The sequence below is a fragment of the Eulemur rufifrons genome, chromosome 1 (genome assembly GCF_041146395.1).
Source record: "Eulemur rufifrons isolate Redbay chromosome 1, OSU_ERuf_1, whole genome shotgun sequence".
Lineage (NCBI taxonomy): Eukaryota > Metazoa > Chordata > Mammalia > Primates > Lemuridae > Eulemur > Eulemur rufifrons.
The window spans coordinates 27,414,519-27,433,676 of record NC_090983.1 but is presented as its reverse complement, the minus strand read 5'-3'; positions in this window follow the sequence as shown (position 1 = coordinate 27,433,676).

The window sequence follows — 19,158 nt, the reverse complement described above, 5'->3', positions numbered from 1 at the left end:
CTGACGGCGCGGGGACTAGTTAAGCAGCAAGATGCTAGAGCGCTGCTGTCCCAGCCAAACGCAAAGCAAGGCCGAAATGCCAGCCATGGACATAATTTGAAATTTTCTGGTATCTGCATTTATAAAGTAAAAAAAAAAAGGTAAAATTAATTGTAATCCTATATTTTTAACTCAATAATTAAAAATAATATAATATCAGTATGGAACCAATAGAAGAATATATTTATGAGGTGTTTTACATTCTTCTTTTCATACTAAGTATTCGAAAGCTGGCACGTGTTTTACCCTCGCAGGGCATCTCAGCTCCAACTGGCCGTGTGTCAAGGACTCGGCAGTCCCCCGACCCCAGTGGCTGAGTACAAGACAGCTCCGCTCTCGGGCCTGCTCTGGTGGCTCTGGCGTCCCCAGGCCGGCGCACCGCCAAGCGCCAACACTGAGGGAATTATTCTGCCTATTGGTTCCTAGCGAGGGTCTCCTAAGAGGTCATGGAGACTCAGATCCAGAAGCGGAAACAAGAAACGTGTCTTTTGAGGTCGGCTTATCAGAACCAGGGAGGGGAAAGCGGGCTTTTACAGTTGGGAGCCTTCTCCCAGGGAACTAGCAAACAAATCCAGAAGTCAGGGGTCATCGAGTGGGGGGGGGGCAGTGTAAGGATGGGACCCCAGAGCCCCTGGACTGCTTCCCCACCACTGACTCCTCACAGTCTCCCAACTGGGTGGCGCTTGGATCCCCGCCCCAGACCCTCGGGCCAAAAACCCTCTCACCAATCCAGTGGCCTGAATTTAGTATCAAAAATGAAATCAAAGAGGGAACAAAAAGGAGAAATTAAAGGAGAAAATAAAAAGGAAAGTGAACAAATAAAAATAAAATAAAGAGAAAAAAGGTAAGAGAGGAAGTTCCAAACGCTTAACTTCCTCTATTTGCTTTCTCACTTCCTCACTCTTGGTTCCCAGGTGCTACACAAGAAGATAAATTTTACAGGCTTAATTTTCCTGCCTTAACCTAGAGACAAGAGTAGGCTTGGAGCCACAGCATGAGCCATATAAAACCAGCAGGAGGGGATCACTCCTGACTCCTCCACAGAATTGTTTATGGAAGTCATAGAAGTTGAGGACGATTTACTTCAAACTCCTTTCAAAGCAGGAATTCTTTCTTAAACCAGGGCAGCCATCCTTTCCTTGAAAACTTCCAGAAAGAATTCACTACCCTAAAAAGATACCCTTTTCCATTTTTAAGAAATATTACAAGTTATATCTATCAAGTTGAAATTTACCTCCATTTAATGTTCAGCCACTAATCCAAGTTTTTATGTTCCAGAACTACATGAAATACATATCATCCCTAGTCTTTAAATAATTGAAGACAGCTGTTCTGGAAGCTTGTCCTAGATCTCTTCCTGTTCAAATCTGCCAGCACCTTTATATCAATTTGAAACATATATATGTGTGTATATATAGATATAGTATTCTATTATAAATAGTATTATACAGAAAGAGGATTAAATAAATTGTAGTATATCCAACAATTGAATTATTACACAGCTATTAAAAATGATGATAGAAATATAGATTTACTGACATCCCATCGTATGTCAAAGATTAAGAGGCAGGTTAGAAAGCCATATGTATAATTGTATCCCATTTTTTAAAAATATGTAAGTATAAAGAAACAGAAAAGTTTAGAAGAATACATATTAAAATGTCACAGAGGTTATATATGGTTGAAGGCATAGGTATTTTTGTCTTTTTGCTTAACTGCACTTTCTAGTTAATTGTTCTATAAGAACATGTGGCACTAGTATAATAAGATTAAACAATGTTTTAGGGTTTGGGATTTGTTTTGTTTTTTTAGAGATGGGGTCTTGCTATGTTGCCCAGGCTGTACTTGAACTCCTGAGCTCAAGCGATCCTCCCGCCTCGGCCTCCCAGAGTGCTACAATTACATGTGTGAGCCACCTCGCCCAGCTAAAACTTTGGTTTTTTAAAATTGAGACAGAGTCTCACTCTGTTGCTCAGGCTAGAGTGGAGTGGTGTCATCATAGCTCACTGCAACCTCAAACTCCTGGGCTCAAGCAATCCTCCTGCCTCAGCCTCCTAAGAAGCTAGGACTGACTACAGGTGTATGCCACCACACCTGGCTAATTATTTTTTTGTAGAGAGGTGGTCTCATTTTTGCCCAGGCTGGTCTGGAACTCCTGAGCTCAAGCAATCCTCCCACCTCGGCCTCCCAAAGTGCTAGGATTACAGGTGTGAGCCCCCACACCCACCCTAAAACATTCTTAGTAGAGATGTCCCATAACACGATAAGCAATGTGAGAGGGAGTAAAGGCAGAAGACTCCACATGTTGTGAAGGATGGTTCTTGCATTATGGAGTTAGTCTAAGTTGCCCTTCCAACTCTGATATTCTACACTTCAAATAGAGAGAAATGTGTTCAAGAATCTTATGCACTCACTGTCTATTAAAAAAAATAATACCAGGGCAGTGTCAGGACTACAAGAATAACTAAGGCCCATAGATCACCTTAAAAGCCTCCTCCCACCAAATTCTTTAATTACAACTTTGAAGCATCAGAACAGACTGAGTTCCTTGCTTCCCCTACTCACATGGTACACGTGCTTGTCTGGCATGAAATTATTAAGTCAAGTAGTCAGAGGAGGAGTTAGGAGACCTAAGGAGCTTGGGTAATAAACAGAACAGATAATTAGACCTTGAATAATTGATGAACTTAGGCTCCAAGGCTATTATTACACAAACATTCTTAATGATACTAAACCCAATCCAAACATTTTCCTGATGCCAACCAGTGACTTGATTACAAGTTTGCTCCTGAGGAAATACTACACAGAAATGATGAGAAAGTTGCTATTCCAATAAATAGGAATGGCTACAGCAGAGGAGGTGCCTTTAAAATACAATCTGAGAAAGCACTCTCCAATCTAGTTTGTTCCATAGCATGTTTGTACTTTTTAAGTTTTTCTACAACACATATGGTAAAGAATTGGGGGAACAGCAAGGACAGATACAATGTATTTATCAATAATTGCCACGTGTCAAGCAAGGCTGACAGATTCGGCCAGCAGAGAAACAACAGGACCTGTCGGACTGAAACAGTTTAGTACTTCCACAGACAGCAAAAGCGAAATGAGCAGATGCCAGTCCCCCATGTCCTTTGTTCCACAGGGCAACACTGAAACAAAAGTGGCCGGATGACCACAGCACAGGAGATAGGACACTCTAGCTGAGGGGCCCATGCCGTGCTGCAGCTGAGCAGTTGTGTAGCTGCAGCTGACTGCTGAAGATGGGGACAGGGTCTTGGACTCCATCAGGAGCTGGGAAGCCATGAGAAACGGTCTCAGGACAGCCTCCAAGGAAGACAGGGAGGTGAGTCGGAAATGGCCTATGAGCATCTCTTCACAATCTTCTCGTGTTCTGGAATAATCACTGCACATTCTGCCAAGGCTCAGACCAGCTACAGTTAAGCCTCACCTATGCAGAGATTTGCACAGGTCACCAGGGCGTCATGGTGAAGCCATTTCTCTACCCCATGGTGGACTTAAAGAGTGTCTTGGGAAAGATCATGAAAGAGGGGCAGGAATGACATGCAGACATCAGCAAAGACAGCCAAAAGGACTCTGATTAGGAAGCTGAGTCACTGATTAGCCAAAGGGAAAGAGGTCGCACAGGCAATAATGGCTCACTGAGATGGGAACCTACCGTGGGCAAGGGCTGATGAAAGCCCACCGGACACAACGTCACGGGAGAGTCCAGAGCGTCACTGACACAGGGATCTGGAAATACTACTTCAGATCAACAAAACCACCAGCAGAAGGGTTTAAGCTTTTCAAAACAAAGAATTTTTAAAGGCTAACAAATAAATTTAAAAATACGCTTAAAAATGCCTATGTTATATCTCAGGAACGTGCATTTGAAGAGTTTCTATTGCAACATGTGCTTCCTGATTACTGTGCTTGACAGACCTTGTTAGAATTTGGATCTTCGTAGTCTCCAAGACCCCACAAAGCTAGAACCTGGTAGAAAGAAGAGGGAAAAGTCTGATTGAAATAAAAGGGGGGGGGGTGTCTAAAACAGTTGTTTGCTTAGCAGTCTGCACCTCGTAACAGAGAGACTATTTTCAAAACAAAAATAAAAGTTGGTAGCATCTAAGTTTTAGATTTGGAAGGAATCTTGGAGATTATACTATCTGATGATTTTCAAGTATATTTAATGAATGAAATGCTGACAATCTAGCATATGCTGTGACAAATGAGAGCCACAGACAAGATTTTAGCGCCAGAACTCACCGTTCAACAAAAACCAGGGAAAGGGAAGGGGGGATGTGGGGCCTCACAGTCCATCTCAACCCATCATACTCTAACCCCACCACCACTCTCAGGGGCCTGGAGGACACTCACAGAGCACTCTTTAGAAACCACTAGTCTGGCCTCATTCTCTTAGTTGTTTTGTTGTGGGTGGTGGTGGTGTTTTTCTTAGGAGACAGGGTCTGGCTCTGTCGACCAGGCTGGAGTGCAGTGTTGAGATCATAGCTTACTATAGCCTTGAACTCCTGGGTAAAGTGATCCTTCTGCCTCAGCCTTCTGAATAGCTGGGACCACAGGTGTGAGCGCCACCATGCCTGGCTAATCTTTTAAAAAATTATTTGTAGAGATGGGGTCTCGCTGTGTTGCCCAGGCTGCTCTCAAACTCCTGGCCACAAGGAATCTACCTGCCTTAGCCTGCCAAAGTGCTGGGATCATAGGCGTGAGCCACCATGCCTGGCCTCTTAGTTTGTAGATGAGTAACGCTCAGAAAGGTGAGGTTATTTTCTCAAGGTTAAACTTCTAGTCTAGAGAAATAGTTTGGACTCCTGAGCATTTCTTCATAGGCCAGTGCTATTTCTAGTAGACTATTCATTTTTAAATGGCTACACGTTTGGTTTACCAATACAAAATTGCACCAGGGAAGATTTGTTTCAAAGCAAAACTGAGACTGCTAATGAGAAATTTACTATTCTGAAAATAATATTATGCCTTTAAAAAACACTTTTCTTTAACCAGACTAGTTCAATGGCATCAAGAATAGCTCTATTCTTAGTAATTTATTTTTACAAATCATTGTTTTATCAGAAATTTAAGAACACATGATTTAGCCTGGGCGCGGTGGCCCATGCCTGTAGTCCTAGCACTCTGGGAGGTCGAGGTGGGCGGATTGTTGGAGCTCAGGAGTTTGAGACCAGCCTGAGCAAGAGCGATACCCCGTCCTCCCCAAAAAATACAAAACACATGATTTTAATGTTTCATTGCATTTTTCAGCGAGGTTTTTATTTAGTCTTAGAACCAAAACACTTCCCAAAAGAGCCCATCTCTAATTTGGTAATTTATGTCAATAAGAAAATATGATTAATATAAATCGGATTTACTGCCAACTTTTCAGAATAAATTTATTTTGTCAAGTAGCCTGTTAATTAAACAGGAGTACGATAAGAAAATCAAGTGATAATAATACAAATAAATTAGATCACCAAGCCTCATATCATTTTCAGAAAGAAATGTTGTAGGTAATAGCCACAAACAGAAAACCATGTTATACTTTCAATACCAAAATTCAAATACAAGTTTGCCGGTATTATTCTCATATATAAAAATTAAATAAAACAAAAAAGACACTAGATACACATTCTTAATGATTAATAATCTTCACATACTTTAAGGAGAGACAGGACATGGATGAATGAAATGCTGACAATCTAGCAAATGCTCTGACAAATGAGAGCCATAGACAAGATCACCAATTTTGAATATCAAGATAATTTGGGCTGGGTGCAATGGTTCACACCTGGAATCCTAGCACTCTGGGAGGCTGAGGTGGGAGGATCACTTGAGCTCACGAGTTCGAGACCAGTCTGAGCAAGAGTGAGACCCCATCTCCACACACAAAAAGAGAAATTAGCTGGGTGCGGTGCAGTGCACCTGTAGTTTCAGCTACTCAGGAGACTGCAGGAGGATCACTTGAGCCCAGGAGTTTGAGGTTGCTGTGAGCTAGGCTGACGCCATGGCACTCTACCTAGTGCAGCAAGCCTCTGTCAAAAAAAAAAAAAAAAAAAAGTAAAAAAAGAGAGCATGGACATGCTTAAATTCCCAGAACCCTCAGTTCTTTAGGGATGGACTAAATGTCTGGTATCGCTTACCAAAGTGCCTTGAACTTGATGAAACTCATGTAGAGAAATAAAGTTTGTAATTTTTATCTTTTAATTCTATTTTTCATAAACTTTTTGAAGCCCCCTAGTATGCCAGGACCTTCTGACAGGGGAGTGGAATGAGATTGAATAGGAAGGCTCAGGTCAGAAATCATAAATTACCCTCGCCTAATTTTTGTGTGTCTTGGAGAGATCAATCCAACAGGAGTGTTTGTAAAGGATTTGAGGGAGGAGAGATTAAGGGCAGGGATACCATTTAGGAAACTACTGAACTAGTTTAGTCAGCAATTGATAAAAACTTGGGCCGCTAGGAGAAAGCAAGATGACTAAAGATTCTAGTGTGAGTGACTGGGAGTCTCTATATTTGCTGAATGAATGAATGAACAAAAGGACAAGTGAACAATGGCAAAAGTTCACAGTGACAGCTGGTTTAAATGAGAAAGATGTTAAACTTGGGTTTAAACAAGTTATATTTATAATGATGGCCAAATATGGAGGTGGGGTCCTCAGGAAGCAGAAGGAGACGTGAGGCTAAGTCTGAGAGTAATGAGAGCAGTACCTACAGCTTTACACTCCAGGGAGGTCCGTGTTTAAGCCAGGGCAGTAGAAGGATCCTACTACTTACTAAAAGAAAACTTTGGGGAAATGCTCCAGGATGTTGGTCTGGGCAAAGATTTCTTGAACAACACCTCAAAAGTGCTGGCAACCAAAGCAAAAATGGACAAATGGGATTGCATCAAGCAAAAAAGCTTCTGCACAACAAAGGAAACAATCAACAAAGTGACGAGATAATGCATAGAATGGGAGAAAATATTGGCAAACTACCCATCTGATAAGGGATTAATAACTAGAACATATAAGGAGCTCCAACAACTCAATAGGAAAAAATCAAATAATCCAGTTTAAAAATGGGCAAAAGGCTGGGCACGGTGGCTCATGCTTGTAATTCTAACACTTTGGGAGGCCACGGCGGGAGGATTGTTGAGGCCAGGAGTTGGAGACCAGCCTGACCAACATAGTGAGACCAGGTCTCTATAAAAAATAGAAAAATTAGCCAGGTGTTGTATCCCAGCTACTTGAGAAGCTGAGGCAGGAGAAGCACTTGAGCCCAGGAGTTTGAGGTTACAGTGAGCTATGACACCATTGCACTCCAGTCTGGGTGACGGAGTGAGACCTTGTCTCAAAAATAAATAAATAAAAATAAAAATGGGCAAAAGATCTGAATAGACATTTTTCAAAAGAAGACATACAAATGGCCAACAGGGATATGAAAAAATGCTCAACATTATTAGTCATAAGATAAATGCAAATCAAAATGCAATGAGATATCATCTCACTTCAGTTAAATGCCTTTTATCCAAAAGACAGGCAATAATGAATGCTGGTGAGAATGTGGATAAAGGGGAACCCTCATACACTGTTGGTGGGAATGTAATTTAGTACAACCACTATGGAGAGCAGTATGGAGGCTCCTCAAAAACTAAAAATAGGCTGGGTGCAGTGGCTCATGCTTGTAATCTCAGTACTTTAGGAGGCCCAGGGCAGGAGAATTGCTTGAGGCTAGGAGCTTGAGACCAGCCTGGGCAACATAGCCAGACCCTGTCTCTAAAAAAATATTTTTGAACTAGCTGGGCATGGTGGCATCTGCCAATAGTTCCAGCTACTCGAGAGACCAAGGCAAGAAAATTTTTTGAGTCCAGGAGTTGAGGTTAGAGTGAGCTATGATGATGCCACCGCACTCTAGCTTGGAGGACAGAGCCAGACCCTGTCTCAAAAAATAAAAAAAAACAAAATACTAAAAATAAAAAACCCAATACTACCATAGGACCCAGCAATCCCACTGCTAGGTATGTATCAAAAAGAAAGAAAATAAGATACTGAAAAAATATCTGCATTCCCATGTTTATTGCAGCACTAATCACAATACCCAAGATTTGGAATCAACATAAGTGTCATAAGTGTCCACCAATGGATGAATGGATAAAGAAATTATGGTACATGTACACAATGAAATATTATACAGCCATAAAAAGAACAAAATCCTGTCATTTGCAACAATATGGATGGAAATGCAGAATATTATGTTAAGTGAAATAAGCCAAGCATAGAAAGACAAATCTGGTATGTTCTCACTCATATGCGGGAGCTAAATATTACAACAATTGACCTCATAGAGACATAGTAGAGTGAGGGTTACCAGAGGCTGGGAAGGGTAGCGGGGAAGAGAGGATAAAATGGGGAAGGTTAATGGGTGCAAAAATGTAGTTAGAATGCATGAGATCTGATATTCAACAGGGTGACCACAGTCAACAATAAGTTATTGCACATTTAAAAATAACTAAAAGAGTGGAATTAGAATGTTTCTAACACAAAGATATGATAAATGCTTGGGGTGATGGATACTCCAATTACCCTGATTTGATTATTAACATTGTATGTCAGGCCGGGCGCGGTGGCTCATGCCTGTAATCCTAGCACTCTGGGAGGCCGAGGCGGGAGGATCGCTCGAGGTCAGGAGTTCAAGACCAGCCTGAGCAAGAGCGAGACCCCGTCTCTACTAAAAATAGAAAGAAATTATCTGGCCAACTAAAATATATATAGAAAAAATTAGCCGGGCATGGTGGCACATGCCTGTAGTCCCAGCTACCCGGGAGGCTGAGGCAGTAGGATCGCTTAAGCCAGGAGTTTGAGGTTGCTGTGAGCTAGGCTGACGCCACGGCACTCACTCTAGCCTGGGCAACAAAGCGAGACTCTGTCTCAAAAAAAAAAAAAAAAACAAAACATTGTATGTCTATATCAAAACATCCTATGTACCCCATAAATATATACAACTGTTGTGTCCCCATAATAATTAAAAATTTTTAGAAAGATGGATCCTAACCTGGGAGCTCATGTACAGAGTGAGAACAGAGAAGGCTGAAGAATGATGAAGAGGAATTGGAACTGACAAAAAGCCCAGAAAAGGCATAATCTGCAGAGAAAAGAGACAATGCACTGTCATCGGTGTTGACTGGTCCAAGAGAGGTTAAAGAGAATGACAGCAAAGGTCATGGATGGCCTTAGAAAGAAGAGTTGCAGGAAAATAACAAGGTGCAAGCTAAACTGCAATGGCTTAAGGAACAGTAGTAAGTGAACAGAGCAAGTATAATGTTGAGCGTAAAAATAAAGGACAGCCATTAAGGAAAAAGAATGCAGAGGGAAGGTTTTAGTCTTCAAGCATTTACACGGTACATTTAGTCTCTATGTACTGTTTTTTAGTTTGGCAGGTGACATGCACATCTTTTGATAAAGTACAGTCTAGTAATTCTTTTTTTTTTTTTTTTTTTTTGAGACAGAGTCTCGCTCTGTTGCCCGGCTTAGAGTGCCATGGCGTCAGCCTAGCTCATAGCAACCTCAAACTCCTGGGTTCAAGCGATCCTTCTGCCTCAGCCTCCCGAGGAGCTGGCACTACAGGCATGTGTCACCATGCCCGGCTAATTTTTTTCTATATATATTTTTAGCTGTCCAGATCATTTGTTTCTATTTTTAGTAGAGACGCGGTCTCGCTCTTGCTCAGGCTGGTCTCGAACTCCTGACCTCGAGCAATCCTCCCACCTTAGCCTCCCAGAGTGCTAGGATTATAGATGTGAGCCACTGCACCCGGCCCAGTCTACTAATTCTTTATACTTACATTTTATATCCTTAAGTAGTTTTTAACCCAAAGTATAATATATTCTCCAAGTCAGGATACAATGATATATTTTGTTCCATTAAATCATGCTTTATACTATGTAGGATAAAATGTAGGAAAATTTTTTAATGTTATAAAGCAAAGGCAAATTTGTATTTTCAGTTAACAGGATTTCAGTAACTGAGTACATCCTAGAATATTTTTTAATTTGATTGGGTAAAAGTAACCCTTGTCAGTTACCTATGTTCTCTTGTATTACAAAAATCAGTAGCAGACTCCACTTTTCATCAGAAACTCCTTGCCAAGCTCTCTACCTACCTCCATCCTCCAGCTCCGCAGCTAACCTGTTACCTAAAGTAAAAAAAAAAAAGACATTTACTTTAGGAGTTAGCCTGTGCTATCTTCAATCTTTCCCTAGTCGTAAAATGAGCATAATAAAATTTACCAGGTGCTTAGTATGTGTCAAGGACTTCTCCAAGTGCTTCACATGGGTTCTGTCATATGATCCTCCCAATGCAAAATGCATTTTGCAGATGAGGAAACTGAAGCAGAGAAAGGATAAATGACTTGCCCAAGATCACCCAGTTTATAAATAATGGAGTTGAGATTAGAACCAAGGAAGTCTTGCTCCAAAGGCTACAGCCTTAACCAGTTGCCTTAATGATCCTGCTTCTCGCCAGATCCCCCAAGTCTCTTCAAACCTGCGCTCCTTCCATGCATGAACTCCTTGAGTAGCAGCTTCATTGGGTTGTATTTATTGTGTGCTGATAATGGGAGCAGGCTGTTAGGCTCGGGATTCAGGAGTTAGGAAGCACTGCAGCACAGCGGGGGGGAACCAACTCACTACAGTGGGGTGAGAAGTGCTCACCCGGCACTCACTAGGCCAGGGTCAGGGAGGCGTCTGACAGCACTGGAATACCCACTCCCTAACTTACTAGCTGGGAAACTCTAGGGAAATTATTTAAGGTCTATTTTGGGGCCCATAAATAAAATAAAATTACAAGTAAATAACAGCTTACAGAGCTGTTTCCCAAATTATTTGTTATCTTTCTTTCTTGATCATTAAAACCTGGCTTCAACATCGAACTCTATGCCCGTAACTTCCCCATCTATATCTCCAGCTTGGGTCTCTCTTCTAACTCTACTGAGGTGGAGTTGGCCCTATCCACCTGGCCCCGGCTCCCAATTCAACCCATTGGCTCTTTCAAAACTGTTGAGTGGATTGATGATGACTCCAAAAAACAAGAAAAACTGTTGAGTGTTCAGTGGTGCCAACCACTTCTGCCACTGGCACCGCTACTCTTTCAGAAATCCAGAGGTGAAAAATCCTTTGATTATCTCCTGTCCCTTGCCCCTGACATCTTTATCAGTCTGTTTCCAAGTTCTTTTGAATTCCCCCTTCCTACCCAGGTTCAACTGCATTATCTGGCCCGACTACTACAGTAGACCCCGCCTAACTCATCTCTCTGCAATGAGCCTCAGTCTCTTGCCTCACTTTCCCGAATTATGAAGATTAGTCTTCCTGAATCCCAGCTGCCCATCACTCCCTACTCTGCCTTCCAGGCTCATTACACTCGCACTCCCACTAGCTTCTCCACTCTAATCCTCACCACTCTCCCGCATGTATTTTGTACTTTAGTCAAGTTGAACTGCTCGATGTTTTTCCACAAACCACGTTCTCTCCATCTGAGATAGGTTCTCCATTTCTGAATGTCCAAAGACTGCCCATCTTTGGATGCTCTGTTCAGATCCACTCTCCTCTAGAAAAATTTCCCTATCCTTTGGTTGGAAATCATCTCTTCCCGACATGAACTTACACAGCATGTTATCACTCCACTAGGCACTAGACAATTTCTTCCTTGTTTGTGTAGTTATACATCTTTCTCCTAGAATCTCCTAGATTCTACTTTTTGAGTAGAATCCAGTTGTGATTCATTCTCATGTGTCTCATTGTCCCTAACGTAAACTTCTCAAAAATATATAAATAAGTGTATTAAAAACACATGGAAGCCCGGAAACGCTGAAGATTGGAAAGATGGAATAGAAACAGCAACAGCACACTACCATGGGATTGACTAAAATTTCACAGTGCTAAGCAATAGGCATCTCTCCATCACAGGGATTTGAAGTAGGAGCAAAATAATGACACTGGTATGGTCTGAATGTGTCTCCCAAAATTCATGTGTTGGAAACTTAATCCCCAATGCAGTGCTGGGAGGTGGGGCATTTTGTGAGGTGTTTAGGTTACGAGGGCTCTGCCCTTGTGAATGGATGAATGCTATTATTAAAAGGTTTGATGAGGGAATTCGTCCCTTCTTGCCCTTCTGCCTTCTGCCATGTGGGGACAGTATTCTTCCCTTCTGGAAGACACAGCATTCAAGGTGCCATCTTGGGAGGAGAGAGCAGCCCCCACCAGATGCCAGCACCTTGGTCCAGCACCCTGGACCTCCCAGCCTCCATAACTGTGAGAAATAAATGTTGCCTCAACTCAGACATTACACTAATAAGCTTCTCTCCTAAGGCTACTATTTTTTAAAAATCAAATCAAGAATTTAGCCAGCACAATATCAAAGGTTTGTGCAGAGATTTAGAAAAGAAGCACCCTTAAGTAGAAAAATCACAGAAGAGTTTAAAATACACTACCATATAATTGACCAAACAGAATGATTAATTTCAAGCATTATTCCCCATACCTAGTCAGTTTCAAAAGCAGAGAAAGGGAAGGATGAAAGGTCTGTTAGAGTTAGCCATTTTACTAGTACTGTGAACACCTCCTTCCAGTCTCAAAATGCTAATTTCTTTTAGAGCAGCAAAGTAGAATTTTAGAGTGTATCTTAAACATGCCTGGATTAGAGGACAAGGAAAACAAGTTCAAATGCTCCACAAAAATTAAAAAATAGTGAAACTCTGTAAAAGGAATGTGTGATTAGAATATTAATTTTGTATGCAAAATTTGTGTTTGCCTCTATGTGTGCCACAAAAATCGTTTACACTAAAGCTGTCCTCAGCAATAAAAGATAGCGAAAGAAATGAAAAGTTCTGCTCTATAAAAAAGCCCGAACAATTCCAAGGAGATAAAAGGCAGGCATTTGGCAATGCCTTAAAGAGTGTTTCGTCATGTTTTGTGGTGTTTTTTTTTTTTTAACTTTGGTTAGACAACATGAAGTAGTTCATATGTTTGTGAAGTTATGAAAATGAAGAGAGAAGCTTCTAATTTAATGAACTAGAAACTGGCCTGTAAGACCTCGACCTCCATTACAGCATAGAACAATTTCAAATGCAGCCTCCAGTTGGACTTCAATGTGGGATACCACATTGAAGTCATTTTAGATAGAAATTAACTGATCTACAGTGATTATAATTATTAGTCATTGTTAGTCTAACCATAAAGACCATGAATATATCTCTCTAAAGTTACTGATAAAATATAAGAAACAAAAAATACTATATTTAAATAACAAAAGGAAGGAAAAAAAACCCTACTTGGATTAGCAGCTTCCACCAATATCCAAGCAAAGGAAATCATACTAAAAACAAGGCTACTTCACAGCAAGATTTATTAATACATCCAAAAGAAAGAAAGAAAAATCATTTTGTCACACTATATACAGATAATACATACAGTGTTTTATACACATATTACATCAGTTTTTACACAAGAAAAATATACATAAAAATGTAAACTTTTGTATACAAAAACCCTTAAACAAATTAAACAAGGACCAGATAACAAAAGGAGACCAATCCATTATTATTTCATCAAATTTTTAAAACAGTAATACAGTACATTCATTGAGAGATATATGGAAAATGTGAGCCATCTCTTCTTGTTTAAAGGGAAATTACAAACCAAAAGCCCATCACCTCCCCGTATGTGGTCTCCCTCAGCAACATCGCACCCAATGCCACAGATATGCCTTTCAAGCAGAACTGGAGGCCCTTACCAAAACCTGTACATCTTATCTTGCTCTTACAGTCTGTGCAGAAACAAGTGGCTCCTAGCTTTTGTGCATATAACTAAGCTTGCAGCCACTATCAACACAAATACAGAGGAGAGATTCTCAGTTTGTAAGTTCCCTTTAAGCAGCTTTTTTTTTTTTTTTGTAAATATTTTTAATGTATGGCCTGTTAAACATACTTGTGTGCCAAGGTGAATGAGAACACTGAAAAAGAAGGGCTTTGAGAACTGCTAGTCCTTGCTACCGTGCAGTTACTTTGTTAGAAGAGATTTTAAAACTGTCCAACCTGTCTGTCATTTACTGGTTTCAAATAAGCTACCTCACCTTTGATTTCCCACTGCAACTTGGATTCAACTTACACTTCAGTACTCTAGTTGTTAGTACCGTACAATTGCCAAGAGGGTTTTTGTTAAAGGCTGCTTCTGATATCAAGTTTCAGCTAAGCTACTCTGTAAAATCATTCAAACCTCAATCTCTCTCTATTTTAGTCTTCAAGGGTACTCTTACTCCATCCACTGTTTTTTGTAACATCTTATAAGTTAGGATTGTCCATCAACCTTCCTCCCTCTGCAAATTCTTGAGATGTAATCTGCTGCTAACTCATCACAAAATAAAATAATTTTTAACAGTTTTTTCTTAATGTTCTTGCATTCAGTGTGTCGAATTGATATACTAATGAAAAATACCTGAAGCTGTGGGGAATGAGAATTAAATATATGTCAAATACATGCAACTTAGAGTTCTTTCAAAAAAAAAAAGTTTGGGAAGATCTTTGACTAAATAAATGCAAAACATGCTTAAGACAGCTTCATGAGAGAGCTGCCTTCTTTAAAGTTGAATTCTCAACAAGGCAGAATAACAATTAGGTGATATATTTCCCTGCAGCAAGAGAGTGGTTAGCTTCCCCCAGGCAAAATGATCTCAATGATCATTATTTATTAATGAAAGGAAGAGGCAAATTGGTGAATTAAGTTGCTCTAGGAGATGGTGGATGACATACACTAATGGAAATATTAGGATCACTTTATAACTGAAATAAACAGGCTGGTTTATGGTACATCTCCATTTCAGAGAGGAAAAATGCACAAAGTTCCTCCAGTGAATCCCCAGCTCTTTCTTACTCTCATGAGACAGATGGCATTTTAAAATGAAAGTCTCCCTATCAGTTAAACAAACATAGTAATAAAAGAAAAAGGAAGATAATAAATAACGTGTGGATGTCTTTAGATGAGACTTTTAAATGTTCTTTAAATAACTTTTGATAATGTATTTTAAATCATTACATACAACTGCCATTGCAGTGACAATATTCCAGTAGGGGCAGCATTTTGCTAAATGTAAAAGATTGCCATTTAAAACTCATACATATACATGTGTATATACAGTTATATCAACACTATTTATATACATATATATCTAGAAAGCAATATTTCATTGCCTTTGAATATCTATATATCTACTCCCACAATATATACTTGAGACATACTGTGTGAGTATATACGAAAGTATATGTACACATGCTCCAACATGTATATATACACTTTTGTCTGTGTGTGCATAAGAGCTTTAAAGGCACAATATATAAGGATGCAAGTTTTCTAGAGAGTTGCAGCAAAGTTAAAACAGAATGTCACAACTGTGAGAAAAGTCAAAAGGAAATATAGCAGAATTCACCAGATAAGAATTCATCAAAGCAGTTTCATCATGAGTTAAAGTGGGTGAGTTACAGAATTCAAGAGGCTCACATGTGACTTTGTATGCTTCCCATTAAAATGTAAATGGTAAATTTATGACTAAAGCACAAAGCAAACCAAAATGTTTAAATGACAAATTAGTGACAATAAATACGAAAATAAACCTAACACTAATATCAATCATAAAATCATAATTATCACCATCACCTTGGGGGGTTAGGAAGAAAAAATCATAATTATGTTCTTTTTCAACTTAAGTAAAACATCCCCAAGTTATCGAGGTAAAACTTTCAAATTAGTTTTGTTTGAATGTTAGCCTTTTGTTTGTTTTTGAGACAAAGATGAATGCCCAATTCTCAAGATTACTATAGGAAACATTAAAAAAACTTTTATCTTCTGGGAAAATTTCAGAGATAAAGATCTTTAAGAGAAACAACAGAGAAGTTAATGAAATATGCTTAAGCCAAATACTTCTGGCTAGAAAGGACATAATTAAAGGGAAAAAACAACAATGTGTGGGGGTTTTTTTTTTAAATGATGAGAGATTGACTGGTAGAAGGTATTAAGATGAAGACTAGTGGAACTGGCAAGTAAGAACAGTTCAGACAGGTATAACCATAAACAGGGCTATAATCCAAAGGACTTCCATTTTAATATGCTCTGATGGTGTACTCTAGACTGTCACCTCCTCTGGTTTACAGAATAATCCAGAATTTTCCATAGACAATCTTGCTTAACAAAGGCTGTTTACCTATTATACACACACATTTTTTAGGGAAATATATGTATATAGCTTTATCTATACACACACATATACATACGTGTATATATAGATTTATACAAATGTATAAATAAACATAATACTTTTCAATCTTTCCATTGACAAGGCAAGTTCACATTCAGCAAAGTGCCACCACATCCCATATACACATCTCTATACAGATATACACAAAAGGGTCTGTTTTCACCCTTCGATCAGGGGGAATTTATTCTAGCAAATCCCATTAACCAGCAACTGAAGGGAGAAATGGCACCAATACAAACTCCCTTCTTTCATTTGCATGCATATGTACAGGAAATATGCAGATTTTTTTAAAATCCAAAAGCAAGAGTGAATGACACTGGGAGATGCTGCAAAAATACAACTAAAAAAGAACAACATATAAAGCTTTCCTAGGTCTTCACTATATATAAGATGAAGTAAATGAGGCTTCAAAGACAACTACAAATTAAGATATATTATCAGAAGTTGTTTTGACACATTTCAAAGTACATGATTATTTTATATTAAAAATAAATGTAATTGGAGCATTTAATAACAACTCTAGTTTTGACTATATGAGACCACCAGATACTCCAGAAATGAATGTATAGCAAAATGACAACCTAAAATATAAGAATAAATTTTTTAAAATTCCATACAAATCAGGTAAAAGTCAAGGGTAGCATGATTTTTCCTACAGCCAAAATATGGGACCAGGAGTACTCTAACTTCATGAATAATAGCACAACTGAGCAATTTTTTTTTTTAATTTGGAAATAATTGAAACACCACCCCATCTTTGAAATATGCATGGTGAAATGATCCTACCAAGTCCTTAAAGCAGCCCCTTCAAAAAGTTTTCAATAAAAGGTCTGTAATTTTTTTAACTTCACCAAGAAAAGATGATCAACAATATTTTCTTACTCAAAATATGAAGAAATTTATTATTAACATAAAAAAGGTTCAACAGATCTCTGGTCCCATCACCACAATAGATAAACACAGCTCATGTTTGGGTCTGTCTGTCACTTATTTTTATGCTCAAAAGTGAGAGGCTGGTCTTAGAACCTACTGTTTCTCATGTCATTTTAAAAACATAGCATAATATAAGTTAATCCAAAGGTTAAAATAAAATGTACATGATATCAGAGCTAGCCTTTTAACATAAGATAATAAAGAATTTGGTATATTTATACAAAAGAGACAATGAGAAAGTAACTCCAATACTCTCAGCTAAATAAATCATATTTCTACAATACATTCGGTTACCTTTCTCTATTTTTACGTAAGCACACATTCATCTCTCTCACACACGTGCCCCCATGTATATTTTTGCATGTGTGTAAAAATACAGACATATACATGCACACAAGTAATTTAATTCTATTTTTAAGTCACAGTGGGAATTCCTTAGTGAGGAGGGATAAAAAGTTCCTGAATAAGACACTGAGAACATCTAGATTTATTATTTTCTCTATTTTACTTCCCAACTTACAGAATAAACTGTAAATTAAAGAATAAATCCATAGGAAATAAAAGAGGTCTTAAAAACTTAGTTTACAAATTCCAGCTACAGTAGTTGGAGTTTTACTTGATCTATGTATTTCTATTTACCCTGTAACTAAGCTTCTAGCCATCTTAAGTGTAAACCACAGATCATTTACTAAAAAACATGATTCTCAACAGTCCTATGAGCAGTAATAAATGGTCTAAAGGTGTTCTACATTTTGAGGCCCCAGGATACCTTTTTATTTTATATATCTGCAAGGTAGCAAAGGATAGCTATACACCTTGACACGGCAGAGATCCAGTGTAAAAAGGTGCTTCACTAGTTTGTTTTGTAAAAAAAAAAGAAAAAAAAAAAAAAAGCTCATATATAATTATTTAGCTATTAAACACATAGGCAACATAATTCATTACACTCAATACAGCTTTAGTATAAAACTTATAATTTATGAGGTGATGTTAATAGCATAAATTAATATACCTTTTCTCTTAAAATCTACAATAAGTATTCTGAAAGCTCATTGGGGAAGGAAATTTTTAAATAAAAGTTTTAAAGCTGTGCATGATGGGAAAGGATTCTGTACGCTGAAGCTGAGATGAGAGCCTGAAGGAGAAAGGAAAAAAGTCCTCTGCAAGACACTGTGGGCTACGAAACCAAATGTTTTCTCTTTCTTGCGCTCTCTTCAATGATGAGTCACCTTTAGTTTCTTTGAAAACTATTTTCTTATTTTAAAAACTGCCCTAATTTCCACAAGGAATCCCTGAGACATACTCAATACTATACAGTGAAAAGAACTATCACTGTTGAGGAACAGATTCAACCCTTCCAAACAGATGAAGACAACGTCAACAAGTGTCAAACTTCCCATCATTTCAGCACTAATCCATTGGAGGCAACTGTACCTTAACGATGCAGGTTGGAGTCATTTCAGGGCAAATCAGTCTATTCCCCAAGTAAAACCAATGGTGTGGCATTTAGCTGCATTGGAGCCTTCTGCACTGCATGTTGAAAATTTTTCCAAGGGGAACTTTGGGTGCATATATAGAGCTTACTTCAGTGGTCCCCAGCTTAAAAAAACAAACGAACAAAAACAAACAAACAAACAAACAAACAAAAAAGTGATAGAAGAGGATTCTATTACTCTCCGGCCGGGATCAGTACGATCACGTGAGTGCATGTGCATGCTTCAGTACTGGGGTGGGCAGAGGCAAGCAGGCGGCAGAGAGGAAGGAAAGCTGCCCTAGGTAGCTCACTGAGAGTTAGATAGATTTTCCTAAGATTGGTTATCAAACTCAACTTTAGATCACCAAAAACTCTACTATTCACACACACTAGCCAAGAATTCCCAATATTCGGGAACACAAGGTAAAG